This window comes from Equus quagga, chromosome 2 (assembly GCF_021613505.1).
Source record: "Equus quagga isolate Etosha38 chromosome 2, UCLA_HA_Equagga_1.0, whole genome shotgun sequence".
Lineage (NCBI taxonomy): Eukaryota > Metazoa > Chordata > Mammalia > Perissodactyla > Equidae > Equus > Equus quagga.
The window spans coordinates 134,796,360-134,810,670 of record NC_060268.1 but is presented as its reverse complement, the minus strand read 5'-3'; the positions used below and the strand labels follow the sequence as shown (position 1 = coordinate 134,810,670).

The window sequence follows — 14,311 nt, the reverse complement described above, 5'->3', positions numbered from 1 at the left end:
TAGGGGCTGGCCCCGTGGCCGAGTGGTTAAGTTCGCGTGCTCCGCTGCAGGCGGCCCAGTGTTTCGTTGGTTCGAATCCTGGGCACGGACATGGCACTGCTTATCAAACCACACTGAGGCAGCGTCCCACATGCCACAACTAGAAGGACCCACAACGAAGAATATACAACTATGTACCAGGGGGCTTTGGGGAGAAAAAGGAAAAAACTAAAATCTAAAAAAAAATAACATTAAAAAAATAGTTCACTATTAAAGTTCAGAATCATTTTTGACTCTAGCATAATTCTTTTTGCACTTAAGTACACACAATAAAAAAGCTACCAAACAACGTAAGAGTTAAATATTTTCTAACAATACTAAGCTCAGAAAAGAGCTTACGTAGCATTTTTTTCTGCCTGCTTTACATTTATATTTGCATCTCAATATAAATAGGGCTTTTACAGTCCAAGATTAATGCTATGGTTTTTCTATGTTCATTCTATATCATCCAAACTGCAGTTGGACCAAACAACAACAAAAAATAATCAACTGAATGCTGAACACATTATAAAAACATTCATGGACACTCAAAGTCAATGTCAGAAAAAAATGTGCCAGAATATATGCGTAACTCACCTTTTTTATTTTGGTAAAACTTCAGAGAACTGTTGTGATGATTCAATGTAAATAATATATGTCAAGCTCGGCCAAAGATTAGCTCACAGTAACTAGTTTTTATGGAAGACTCTTATAATCATCATTAGTATTAGTAAAAATGTAATTAACAATAATAATATTAGCACCTGAATCTAGAGTCAAGCAGATCATCATTTGATAAATGAGAAGTCTCTTTTTCACTGTATACCTAAAGCTTTCCACTGGTTCAAAAATAGCTGATTAAAAAGTAATGAAAACTAATAACCTAGTTGTCATGCCTCCAAGTATGATCATTGGCTTAGTACACAAAACCAGCAGTGGTGGATTAAATGGCAAGCTCAAAGACCGCTTAATCTAACGACTGCTAATCTTCATCAAACAGCCTTGTCAGATGTAATTTGCTTTACGGCAACCCTGCGCAGAAGGTAACCTCATTTGGAAGTAAAATGTCCACTGATGCTAACAAAGTTCTCCTGTTGAAATAGGAACAATCGCGGTGTAGAGAGCAAGAAAGATTTCAGGTTTCAGAAAGTAGAGTTCATGAATGTTTTAACCACGCCTATAGGAGTAAATGTTTCTAATGCAGAGTAACAAAGGCAAAAGTCAAAGAATAAATTGCATATCATTATGTAGTATGTCTGCAAATTTTTCTTTTATCTTTTTCTTCGGATTTAATGATTCAATATGGGCTGCCGTGAATATAAATGTAAGCAATTGTTAAGGAAATTACTTCCAAGAAAACAAGCAGAATCTTTCCTCCATTAAAAGGTTTTCATCTGTTAAACACTCTCATATCTTAGGGCAGATTAGATTTTAGTGTTTGGAGAAAATGAGATGCTGGAAGCTAAGATTATCACAAAATCATGCGACTGGGGGATCCTCAAGAGGTCATTTAGTTCATCTTCCTGTCTCCATTCAAAACTAGCATCCAAGAGAGAAAACTCCTCACCCTCTTTTTGAAAAATTTCAGCATAAACGACATTTGAGCCTTATCTAAGACAGTCCTCTTTTTTTCTTTTTAATGAATACTTCATTTTTGATCGAATTTTGAAAAAATTATTTTGGGGTTATATCATAGCAATATCGGAGCTACAATGAGGAGGGCAACACCCTTTGAGTCTTTTACCTGAAAGAAACAACACTGACAACTGAAATGATGCTGTCAATAACACAGAGGGCACTAATTTCTTAATAGAAATACTGACCTAGAAGAAACCTGGAGGCCTGAGAGAATAAGAAAAGAATATCGATTTATACCAAGCATTAAAAGGATAAAAAATCCAGAATAAGGAAAATGATTTAGTTACAGTACTCACCGAGGAGAAGATAAGGGACATTTTGGGAGAGACTTGAGTTAGATATTAGGAAGAATTTATTCAAAATGAGGAGGTATGCTAACGACTGACATGAGTTCCCATTTAGGTTATACAAGTTGAGTCTTCAGTGATAATCTTTTCTTAAAGAAAAGATTCTAATGTTTGAACTAGTTTAGGCAAAATAGTTTACAAGAGGATGGAGGGATGACCTCATTAAATTAAATCAAAATGACTTAATAAATGACATTTGAAACCTGTTATGCTTTAAGATGAAAAAATAATCTCCAGAATTTTCTATCCATCTCCTTAACATGAAATATAATACTCCTAATACCTAATATGCATGGTCAAAATCCAAAATATTTTTCATCTGTGCATCACTAAGCTTATAATTAGTGAAGCGTACCCTCATTTCTATCCCTACCAGCTTCTATTAAATAGATTTAAGGCCTTTTTCAGAGTAGTTTTAGGTAAATAATATAAATGTATACTTGGAAACAATTAAAACTATATTTCAGTTAACAAAACGTGGTCATGGGAACTGGGCTCATAACTCATTATATAGCCGGATCGAATAAAGAGATCTGAATAGACAATGAAAGACAACCATGAATCTGCTTGGTAAAATAACTATCGTTTCTCTTTGCTTTTCCAATTGCCTGATAAGGAACATACAATGAATTCTTAAGTTCACTATGAACAGATGTCTTTGTGTTGCTAGTCATTTTAAAATCGGACTCCAAAATACACATATAGCTAAATGATCAAACAAGGTTTCTTCACATGACCACCAGAGGTAGGAGTGCCAGTTACAGAATACCCATTTCTTGGGCAACATATAGGTTTAGACTTGCTTAGAAGAAATAGACAAAAGGACGCGTGTGTATTCTCTAGCAACCAGGGAACTTTTATTCGCTTCCCCTAGTCAGGGCCCATGTTGCCAGCAGTAGAATTTAAGTAAAGACACAAGTTTAGTTGAAAGGACATCTGTCAGACCTGAGTGTTACTCTCACCTCTATTACTTACTGGCTGGGTGAACCTTCCCAAGTAGCTTTATTTCTCTGACAACGTTAGACCTCTTGTCATTTCTTACAAGTGTTACTTCCCTTTCCCATGGGGTGGGGAAGGCATTGTGGTAGCAGGTATGGGAGTGGCTGTATTTTATAAGCAAATATGGATGACAAATGACAATTTCTAGTCTCATGTTCCAGAAATGGAACTTCTACCTCCGTATGTGTGGCTGAGAGTTATGTGACTTTAAAATGATCTCACTGACAATATTCACATAAATAAAAAAGCTTTTTTATCTCAGAATGCCAATATATTAATTTACGATAAGAAATACATCCATCAAGCTAATGAGTTATATTGACTGCTGTATTTTGTCCCTGTAGGTATAGATGTAGATACAGATACAAGTATATGCAAAGAAGAATTATAAGCAATGGAATGGTTACCAAGTGAATCTGGGTTCAGAACCAGGGGAATAAGTTGGGAGGTGTAAATGGCTGATGTTTCAAAGCCATGACAACTTAATGCATTCTTCTCTCTTGAGGGATACACTTGCTTCATTGCCTAGAGACCTGTGTTCTTGAGCCAGGATCTTTTCCCCCTGTCAGTGCTGGAAGGCACTGCCCATATTTGTCCCTTTGAATTTGCTTTTTCTGTACAAACTTCTGATGGACAAGAATGCTTACTTCTAAGAGTTTTTACTTGTAAGAGTTTTTAAGTTACATCTAGATTAAAAACCGAAATTTTAAGTTGAAATACTATTTATTAGTTTGCATGGAAATGCTACGTAATAACTGGGTAATGCTGTGCTGACTTTATCTGGAAGCAAGATTGAATTTCAGCAACTTCTCCATATGCAGTTCTGAAAAATCGCGAATACTTGATTTCACGTAAGTTCTCTCTCTGAAAAGGAATATAGTGTTTTTACTTAGCATGAACATTACTTTTCAGTTTTCCCATATAAGAATCCCTTCTCAAAACATTTCTTTTTGGCAAAAGCTAACAGAATTATATAAAAAGATGGCAATCAATGAAAACAGAAATACCATTATAATGGAGTCTGGGATTATAAGAGTGAGAACCTGGGAATCAAGCCCAGCTCAACATTTATAATAATGGATGCTCACTAGGATCTCGTGTTCTATGAGAGGTGTAAGGGAGAGCGTAAGGGAGTCTTATCTGGGTCTCTGCCCATTTAGTTCATTGTTGCACCAGAAAGTGATACAAATTCACAGTTCTCCTGTAAGGCAATGTGAGGACATGGAGTTCTCAGGAGAAAATGATATATCCAATTTGGAAGCCGCAATATGGGTCAAATAAACATAAATGGGAATAATAAATGCCATTGAAAAAGTCTTGGACTGGGAAAAGCCTGGGTTATTAGATACTGGAACTGTAGTATAAAAGGAAAGCTATAATAGCATTTCATTTGCGTATTTTATTGGTTGGAAGGATTTTTAAAAGGATGAAATTTCTATACTTCACATATTGAATTTATACTCTAATATTTGAAATGTTTCTTTTGACTATATGTGTATTTTTTTTTTACATTTATAACAAAGAGTAAGATGGCTAAAATTTCCATATCTTCACACGAAATCTTCAGTATATGAAAATAACCCACAGCGCCCATTTAAAGGTCAAGTATATCTAACTCTAAGTTAGAAAACTGCTCACTGAAGTACTGATTCCTTTTATAATTGAGCTCTAAACAAGAGAGGAGAATACTTCAATGACATTCCTCTGCAGTAATGCTCCTTATTTGAAAAAATTCATCTTTAAAACTTCTATGCCCTGATTAAGTAGATACTGTACAATAGATCCTGTAACAAATGACACCAATTAAAAATATTACTTCATTATATATTGTCTTATTGGTAGGTCTGATGTAATGTACTGTATATTTCAGTAGGTAAAAAATTTTTAACAATAAAATTATTTTCATAAAATTCATATCATAGCACTTCCTGGATCTTTAAATCCTTTCCTGGTTTCAAAAATACATTTTAGTTTTGAAAGAGACAATTTCTGGATTCTGGAAGAGTTTAAATACCCAGCACACACAATGTGTTTTAAATCATCTGCCTTTGACGGTTAACATGCCAATATTTAGACTTTATCAGACACTTTTGCATGTGAAATTAGGGCAGGGACTCTCTGCAATGAATTTTTAAAACTCTTAGTTTTACTGGCTTAATTTAAGAGTCTTGAGATCAATAAATGAAGGAGAATTATATCTAATAAATTATCATGAAAAGAAAGCACATTTCTAATTAATTAAAAAATTTGACTTAGGATAAAACGACTGAACTTTTTGGTGCTTTGTCCTCTAAATTATAGGATTAAAGTAGTGAAGTGATATTAGAGGGGTATTAGCTGAGCTGGTGCTTAAGCAGCATTTTGAGAATGTTGAACTTGAAGTGCGACACCCTGAGAGAAGCGATTTTCCTTACAGCACGACAGAGTACAACATGGAGACATAATGCAAACGATGGTGTTGCAGGGGACCATGCCATTTCTATTAAACCTTAATATATCACGTACGTGTGGTTTGTTATACTTCTCCATGCAAGTAGCCACAACAACCATCTTACTGATGCAAAAATTGATAAGAAAATAAAAGGAAGAAATGAAAGCAGAAAAGAAGGAAGAAGGAAGCGAGCAAGATGGAAGCCCCACAGTCAGCGAGGTATTCCACAGGCAGATACAAATGATCAGATTTGTTTACTCTTCCACTCTTGCCAAACATAATTATAGACCTCTTCGTTCTTTATTTTACAGTTCAGATTTTTAAACTCTGAAAATCTCAACACATCTTTTCTGTGTCATTGGATAGGTGCCATGGGGTCACTTTATAAAAGGATCATTTCTCACCCACATGGACCAGAGAGAGGAGGAAGAGGGACGGTTGATTTAAATACCCTAACTCCGAATTTAATGTGGATTTAAAAATCTCTGACTTAATGTTGCATTAACTACTGATGGCTGCTTTACTGCCTTTAAAACATGCATATATAATTGGATACTGTAATGCTTTGCGGGTAAAATAAATACCAACTCACACTAAAATAAATACTCTGCATGATGAAGTTCATGTAGACATAAATTAATCATTTACCAGTTAACCAATATGCACAGGAAAGAAATAGATCACTTATTAAAGGTTGCCTCATCTATAAAATGGGAAAAATAAAGCGCTGACATCTTTTACAGCGGTGCTGTGAGGGAAAATATATAAAATTACTGCTAAGCAGTTTATAAACCATAAAATACAGTATGAACATTAAATTAATAATATTTGTACTAATTCAGATTCAACACCCTCTGCATTAAATATATCTCTTTGCTTATTGAAGCATATACAAAACCAAGCTGAGGCTTTTTATTTAATTTTTAATGGTGTCTTCGGAATTCTGCAAAGCATCGCACAAGTTATTGGTTATGTTAAAAACTTTTCAGTGGCTCGTTCTCACCATTTCTAAGACAAAGTTCTTGGCTGTTCACATCCCCAACCCCGTTTTTAAAATCGTCTCCCAGAGGGCCTTATGTCTTTCACTTGGATAGATATAGTAGTCACAAAGGGAACATGGGTTCGAAGTTTTCAATCAGGTGGAAGTTATTAACATGCTCTGTGCTTTGGCAGATCCTAAATTATGCATTGAAATAGGGAGTAATGTTAAATTCGCGGGGGGGGGGGGGGGGGGGGGGGGGGGGGAGGGGGTAGCGCATGCATTGGGTGTCCGCATATTGCATCAAACTGATCTGCAGCGTAAACGTCATGTGCTGGGACGGCAGTGTGGCAGGGTCTCAAGGCCATCGCGCTGCTCAAAATGTTACAGCCTCTAGAGATAAATCAAGCTTCAGTTTCTCAGCGGGAGTCCAGAAACATGGTTCAAGGGCACGAGGGAGAACTAAGCAACACAGAACGTATTTCCTTTATTTTCTACTTTTTCTTCTTCTTCTTTTTTAAACGGGGTCTTATTATTTAGAAGACCAACCTGTACAAAACCTGTACTCCACTCAGCACATTTTTAACATTGTCAACGTCCCTTTGACTCTCAATGATAAAACACATCTGACATTTCCCCACTCACTTCCCTTTATAGGGGCTGTTACGAGAGAAATCCCTCCTCATCTTCCACTATGAAAATGATAAACGGCTGACTGGAGATATCTGAAATATCGCCAGATCTCCCTGATGTATCACGTGTCGCCAGCAATCATAAACAGTGACTAATCTTTGGTCATGAACTATATTTATGGCTTTCTTGTCATCAGGAGGTAGGTAATTTCTCGAATCAGGTTTAAGGCTCTAATGTTTATGCTAGGAACATGTGTGCCAGAAAAAGTGTACCGAGGTCCAAAGGAAAATAATCCTCACATTTTCTTTCATTTAACTATTTCTAGAGCTAGCCATTTCCATCTCTATCTCCTGTTTGCCTCAGGATTCACCCAGGAGTGTTCTGATCAGGAATCTAATTTATCCCAGTCAATTCACCGTTTTGGTGATAACAGTGTCCTTGAGGAATAGGAAAAGTAATAGGGAAAGGAATATGACTAAAAGGCAAATTTATCCCAGTTAAAGCTTATCAGAGATCAAAAGGAAACACAGTGAACCTGTTTCTTCCATCTCCTAAATTCAACTGAGGGTGGGGGGATCAAAGTTTCCCTAAAGGACTATAATAAGATTAGAACACTGAAAGATAAAACTAATGGAAGGCAAATTAAGGCTTAGAGGGAAATGAAATAAGGTCAATCAGAGTGTAATTCTACTTCAATTCAATTCAGCTAATATCTATCAAGTGCCTTCTGGATACCAGGCACTGGGGTAGGTGCTTGGTGTACACCAGTCAAAACTAACAAAAATTGCTGCCCGCGTGGAGCTTACATTCTCATGGAGGGAGACAGACGATAAATAAATGAGTAAATTATATAATTTATCAGAAGGTGGCAAGTATCACAGAGAGAAATAAATCAGGGAAGGAAAATAGGAGTTGTGGGAACGGGTGACATTTTTAGAAGGGTGGTCAGTGAAGGTCTTATTGAGAAGTTGATGTTTGAGCAAAGACTTGAAGGAGAAGAGAAAACAAGTCATGTGGATTCCTGGGGAAGAAGGTCCCAGACAGGAAATAGCAAGTGCAAAGGCCCAGAGGCAGGAACATGCCCGGTGTGCCGGCAGAACTGTCAGGAAGCCAGAGTGACTGGAGTGGAGTGAATGTGGGTGGGGGTGCAGAAGGAGATGGTGGTCAGGTGGGCTGAAACATATATGGCCTTGAGGACCACTATTAGGCTCTAGCTTTTCCTCTAATTGAAACAAGGAAAGACTGCAGTTTTGAGTCAAGGAGCAAAATGATCTGACTTATGCTTTATTGAAAACAGACTGCAGCGGGCAAGGGTGGAAGCAAGGAGATAAATTAAATTAATTAAAATGAAAAGTTCATCTCTCCTCTCTGCATAAATTTAATGCATATGAGCTGGAAATTAATGAGAGACAATAGTTCAAAATTATATGCAAACACAGTGAAATTGTAACTACGCAAAACTAAAACCGGTTGGAAGAGAGAATTTAATATCGCCATCCGTTTCATTTCCACAGCACCAGATGGTAAGTCTGAAAACATTTTAAACTGAGGCCATGAACAACCAATGACAAAAAAAATAACTATTAAGCTTTGGGAACTTTGAACATCTCTTGCTAAGGAAGAGATGAAAAATCTCCCTCCTTGACATGGTGTGGGTTGTGGAATTGAGCAAGAGTCTATGATGATGTTGAGATGGTCTCCTCAGGTAACTTTCCATCCCAGAAACAAACAAAAAAAGTCCAGGAAACCGTCAGTTAGAAGTTGGGGAAACTTGAAGAGTTAAGAAGAAAGCAAACCGTCAAGAAAAATAAAAGGAGCCATAGTTTGGATTAATCGAGTTTTTATTTTCAAATTTTAAACATATGATTGATGGGAAGATAAAAAAAAAAAAAAAACTGAGTCTTTTCCAGAGAACAAAGAAAATGGAAAAATAAAAATACTGATAAAAGGTGAATTTAGCCTTAGAGTCAAACTTCCTGGCAGTCAGAATTATTAGGCTGTGAAACAGCTCTCCCCATCTCTCCTGGGCCGTTTAGGTTTAGAACAAATTGGACCTGAAAAAGTGTCAAAATTCACAGTAGGAGCGCCCCCTCACAGCGCTGTTTCTCTCTCTGAAGTAGGTTACTGTATTCACCCGGGGAAATTTCTATTGAATTATAATTAGGTGGCTAATTAAAAAGTGGATTATCAACTATATTAAATATGCCAGAAAGATGTGCACATCATTCATTCTTTAATTTAGGAAATCCACCTTTTCCTTAAAAAAAATTCTCACTGGGAAATTCCATGTATAATATGTATGTTTTCTTTTTTCTTCTTAAGTCAATTTTATTGAAGCGAGTCTAAGATCTTTTGTTTATTGAGGTAATGGATGTAATTTGAGCTTCCTCTGTTAATAAAAATTACCTACACACCATAGTTATTCTTTGCAATGAGAATCCATGGCCATGATAATGATCCCAAGGCAATTCAAGTTCCCCAGAATAAATAATAATAATAATGAAAATAATAACTGCTACCATTTATTCACTGCTAATATACGTCAAATGCTGTATGTCTCCTTTAATTCTTTCAACAACCCTATGAGGTAATTTTATGCCTATTAAACAGATAAGGAAACTGAGCTCAGAGAAGTCAGGCAAATTATTCAAGGTCACACAGCTTGAAGGTTATAAAGTTGAAATTCAAATTCAGGTCTGTTTGGCCTTGAAAATCTTGCATTAAGCAAGAGTTTTCTGTCCTTAAAATGTTTTAACATTAAGCTAAAACTACATTGTTGCGTTCAACTGATTGTGAATTGCTAATATTCTTGTACCATATAAACAGTTAATCAGACTCTTATATTAACCATACTATATTTCTTAGCCATTTGTCTAAACAGCAGTTCATTTTATAAAGGAAATGATCATGAGGAGACCCTTGACCCATTATTAACTGCAGAAGTTAAAAAGTGATAGTCACCTGGCACTATAAGTTACTTTTTATTTGTCTTTTCTTATTTTCTTCTAATTTCTAAGAGGGTACAAATTAAATGATAGCCCATGAACTTTGGTCCAATCTATCTATGCGCCTGCTAGACTAGTCAGGTATTAAGTGGGTCAGTCCATTCCTGAAGGCACTTCAAAATTGCCCATCCCAAGTGGATGACTTAGCAGATAGGCATGACTGACTAGGCTGGGATGGACTTACTGAATTGCTGATAAGACTCAGTCCTGATACCATGTGGGTGATTTGGAATTCTGTCTCAAATAAATAATGACAACAATAACAGTGTAACTATACTAATTAAAAAAAAAATTTTTTTTTTGAGGAACATCAGCCCTGAGCTAGCATCTGCTGCCAATCCTCCTCTTTTTGCTGAGGAAGACTGGCCCTGAGCTAACATCTGTGCCCATCTTCCTCTACTTTATATGTGGGATGCCTGCCACAGCATGGCTTGATGAGCGGTGCCATGTCTGTACTCAGGATCCGAACCGGTGAACCCTGGGCCGCTAAAGGGGAATGTGCGAACTTAATCGCTGTGCCACTGGGCCAGCCCCTAATTATACTAATCTTTTGAGGACCTACTGGGTATCAGACACTGCTCATGACATACATTACTTCACTTCAGAGTTTCTCAATCTCGGTACTATTGACCTTTTGGGCCAGATGAATCTGTTGTGGAGGCTGTCCTGCGCATGTTAGATTAGCAACATCCTGGGCCCCTATTCCCCAGATGCCGGTAGCTCACCCACCCCCATCATTGGGATAGCCCACACTATCTCCAGACATTCCCAAATGTCTCCAAGTGGGCAAAATCACCCTCCGTTGAGAACCTCTATTTCCTCGACAACTGTAGGAGGTTGGTACTATTAGGCTAATCATCTTACTAATGAGGAAACTGTGGTTCCAAGAGGTTTAAGGAAAATGCCTATGGTCTCACAGTTAGTAAATAACAGGGCGGGAATGCTCATAGATTGCTGCCTCTTGAAGCTGTTACTCTATGGTTGACATTCACAAGTGAAGATCTGCCCTCCTTCCCATCCTCTTCACTCCTGTATGTCATCCGGGGGGTGGAGCAGTGGGAAGGAAGAGGAGTGCACGTGACACAGTGCACAGAACTTTTATTGTACCATACTATTTTATTTGACAGATTAATTCCATTTTAATTGGAATTCTGGAAACTAATGAAAAAAAATTACAAATGTTAGATGGTCTATTCTCATGGTTTTTGAATCTGTCTGATTTAATTCTAACCAATTAGCATGCCATTATGGAGGAGTATTATGTTGAGAATCAATATTACACTAAATACTAATATTTTATTCAGTATTAAAAATTTATACAAATGGTAATACAAGTGCTTTATTCTACTTTCTCTAAATGAGAAGAAATGCTTCCTTAGGGCAATTCCAGCTACAAAGAAAATATGTTCTTAGGAGACTATTGGTATTACGCTTTACATAGATCATTGCTTAAATGAATCAATGAGTTAATTGAATGAAATTTTATTTTATTATAAAGTGTATGAGTTTTTCAGCACATCAAAAATTGTTTTCCATTTTATACCTATATCTCACGTTAAGATGACAACAAAAGTATGTTATTGTCCAATACTGCTAAAAAGGACAAAATAACTGTCATATTTATCATGATTTTAGGATATCACTTCTTCCTTTTTCTCTCTCTCTTCCACTTGGATACTTGACCTTTTTTTTTTTTTTTTCGTGAGGAAGACTGGCCCTGAGCTAAGCTCTGTTGCCAATCTTTCTGTTTTTGCTGGAGGAATATTGTTGCTGAGATAACATCTGTGCCAAGTTTCCTCTATTTCATGTGAGAGGCTGCCACAGAGTGGCTTGATGAACCCGGAGCTGTGGAAGCAGAGAACACGAACTTAACCACTACGCCACCAGGCTGGCCCCACTCTACCTTTTTTTGATTCAGATGTCATCTTAGGCTGGAATTTGAACCCGAATGTATCCAGATTCTGTATTTTATGTTTTCTTTGCAAAGAGGAACTAATAAACCTAGATAAATTGTAAACTAGATAAACATCTACTAACCACCCAGAATAGTTCGGTTAGGCATGATTTCAAAACTGGATTGCAGATCTCCTTTGCAGATGGTGCCCCTGTGTGTCTTTCCCAGCCTCTGGCTTTGCCACGCTCTTTGATTTGAGACCCTGAGCCCACCGCATGGCTCCTGTGGCTCTTCCGGCCCCTGCCTCCATCCCGCCTGTCCCTCTGCTTCTTCTGCTGTCTTAACTTCAGTAGCTTTTTCAAGCTTCGAAGCTAGGGTAGCACTGAAAGATTTCCATGGTTTGGATCTAATCAAGGCATTTACAATTTTTATCACTTATGTACTTTAATTCCAAGCTTCTCAAATATTGGAAAACTATGAGAAAACCATACCTTTAAAAACATCCCTAACTTTGTGAATTATTATACTCTGTTCACCAGTTTTAGAATTGGAAAAGTTTTGCTCCATATTTTAGTTATCTCCCAATTGAGTTGGCAAGATCAATCAGTTAATATGCACATACCTTGAAAAAGCTACTCTCTGGGAAAAGGTTGCTTGTAATTCTAAAGGCATGTTAGAAGTTAAAAACTGCCATGCAAAATCAAAGCAAAAAAAAATCATTGAATAAATTAAGCTAACCGAAAAATTAGAAATTGGAGGTATGTTAGCATAGTAATCACCATTACAAATAGGAAAATTTAAATGAAAAAAATATTTAATGGGTTGACTTTTCTAAAATATTGATTGGATTTTATTAATAAGCATTTTATGCATATGGCTACTCTGAAAGTTCCTTTAAAAATGAAAGACTAATGCCTTAATGAGAGGTATTATTGCATGAACATATTTGAATCTGGCTTATGAAAAATAAGACTTGAGAATTTAAAATGTGTGCATAAAATGCAAATGGATTTAATTAACTGAAAACCCCTAAGACAGAACTTCTTCAAATAAGCAATTACTTTGGGGACTAATAGTGTAAATAGCATCCTGATTCATTAGCACAAATACCCATACGAGAGAAGGATCAGCAAATTTTATTCTTTAAGTTATTATGCACACATGGTAATATCTCATTAATTTAGGGCTTCAATAAATTTAAAATCTTTTGATAATTTGTTCATGAGCTTGGCTGACGTTTACCTTTGCTTGGCAAACACTTTATTTATAGGTAGATAATGTATGATGTTTTAAACATTTATTTTCAATCTTATGTACACATTTTAGACACAGAATAAACTATTTTCAATGAACCTCAGGCACTTTACAAGCTCCTACATATATCCAATCTATATGCTAATAACAAAATGTTCATATGATTTATTGTAACAGGTCTCCGTAAGGATTTCTACTTTGTAATGTTTTGTTGAAGTTACTATATGTAGTTTAAAGTAATAAAAGCCACATTTCTTTAAAAGTTATCTATAATTCAGCCTTCCTACAAATTCAGATATGTCCACCTCCTTAATTCATTAGAATAAATGAAATCTGGGGCTGGCCCCAGGGCCGAGTGGTTAAGTTCACGTGCTCCGCTTTGGCAGCCCAGGGTTTCACCGGTTTGGATCCTGGTTGTGGACATGGCACCGCTCATCAGGCCATGCTGAGGCAGTGTCCTATATAGCACAACTAGAAGGATCTACAACTAGAATATACAACTATGCACTGGGGGGCATTGGGAAGAAGAAGAAGAAGAAAAAAAAAAACCCCAGAAGATTGGCAACAGATGTTAGCTCAGGTGCCATCTTTAAAAAGAGAATAAATGAAATCTTATAATATTCATAGCTACACATATAGAGTGAATTTTTCTTTTAAATATGCATTAGAACATATAAAGAAAAATAAAATACAATGAAGAGTGAAAATAACAAATGATTTTGTGGGTGGACAAAGGACAGTGAACTGTCGCAAATCATGTTAAGTCCTTTAGGCACAATACCTTGATGAAAGCACTCAATAATGTGGCCCTTTCTTTAAAGGCTGACTTCACTCACCTGGGAGGACTCAGTTCTAATCACTTGCAAAGTGATAATAAGTTTTTCCAATTAAAGACAGTCCATGCCCAGGCCAAAAGGGGTGGATGCTGCAAACTAGGGCATCTGGGATGAAGAGAAATGCCACTGCACAGCAATCTGGCATTTCTAAATCTTCTTCTATGTGGCCATGACTTTTCAGAGTCCACATGTCAATTTTCTGCACAAGATGCTACTAAGTAAAGCATTTTAAAAGTGTGTATAAAGTAGTCAGAAGAGTTATGTTATTTTAATGATC

The 14,311-nt window shown here is 36.6% G+C and overlaps 1 protein-coding gene and 1 long non-coding RNA gene across 4 annotated transcripts in view; one reads left to right on the top strand and one right to left on the bottom strand.

Annotated features, from left to right (window-relative positions):
• Window positions 1–14,311, bottom strand: part of RHOBTB1 (Rho related BTB domain containing 1) — a 117,389-nt gene that overhangs the window by 88,341 nt on the left and 14,737 nt on the right. The window lies entirely within an intron of this gene.
• LOC124235347 (uncharacterized) overlaps window positions 1–14,311 on the top strand; it is a 44,521-nt gene that overhangs the window by 17,317 nt on the left and 12,893 nt on the right. Inside the window, exon 2 of the long non-coding RNA XR_006887451.1 lies at window positions 7,070–7,244. This is a non-coding gene — a long non-coding RNA (uncharacterized LOC124235347). The remainder of the gene's footprint in view (window positions 1–7,069; window positions 7,245–14,311) is intronic.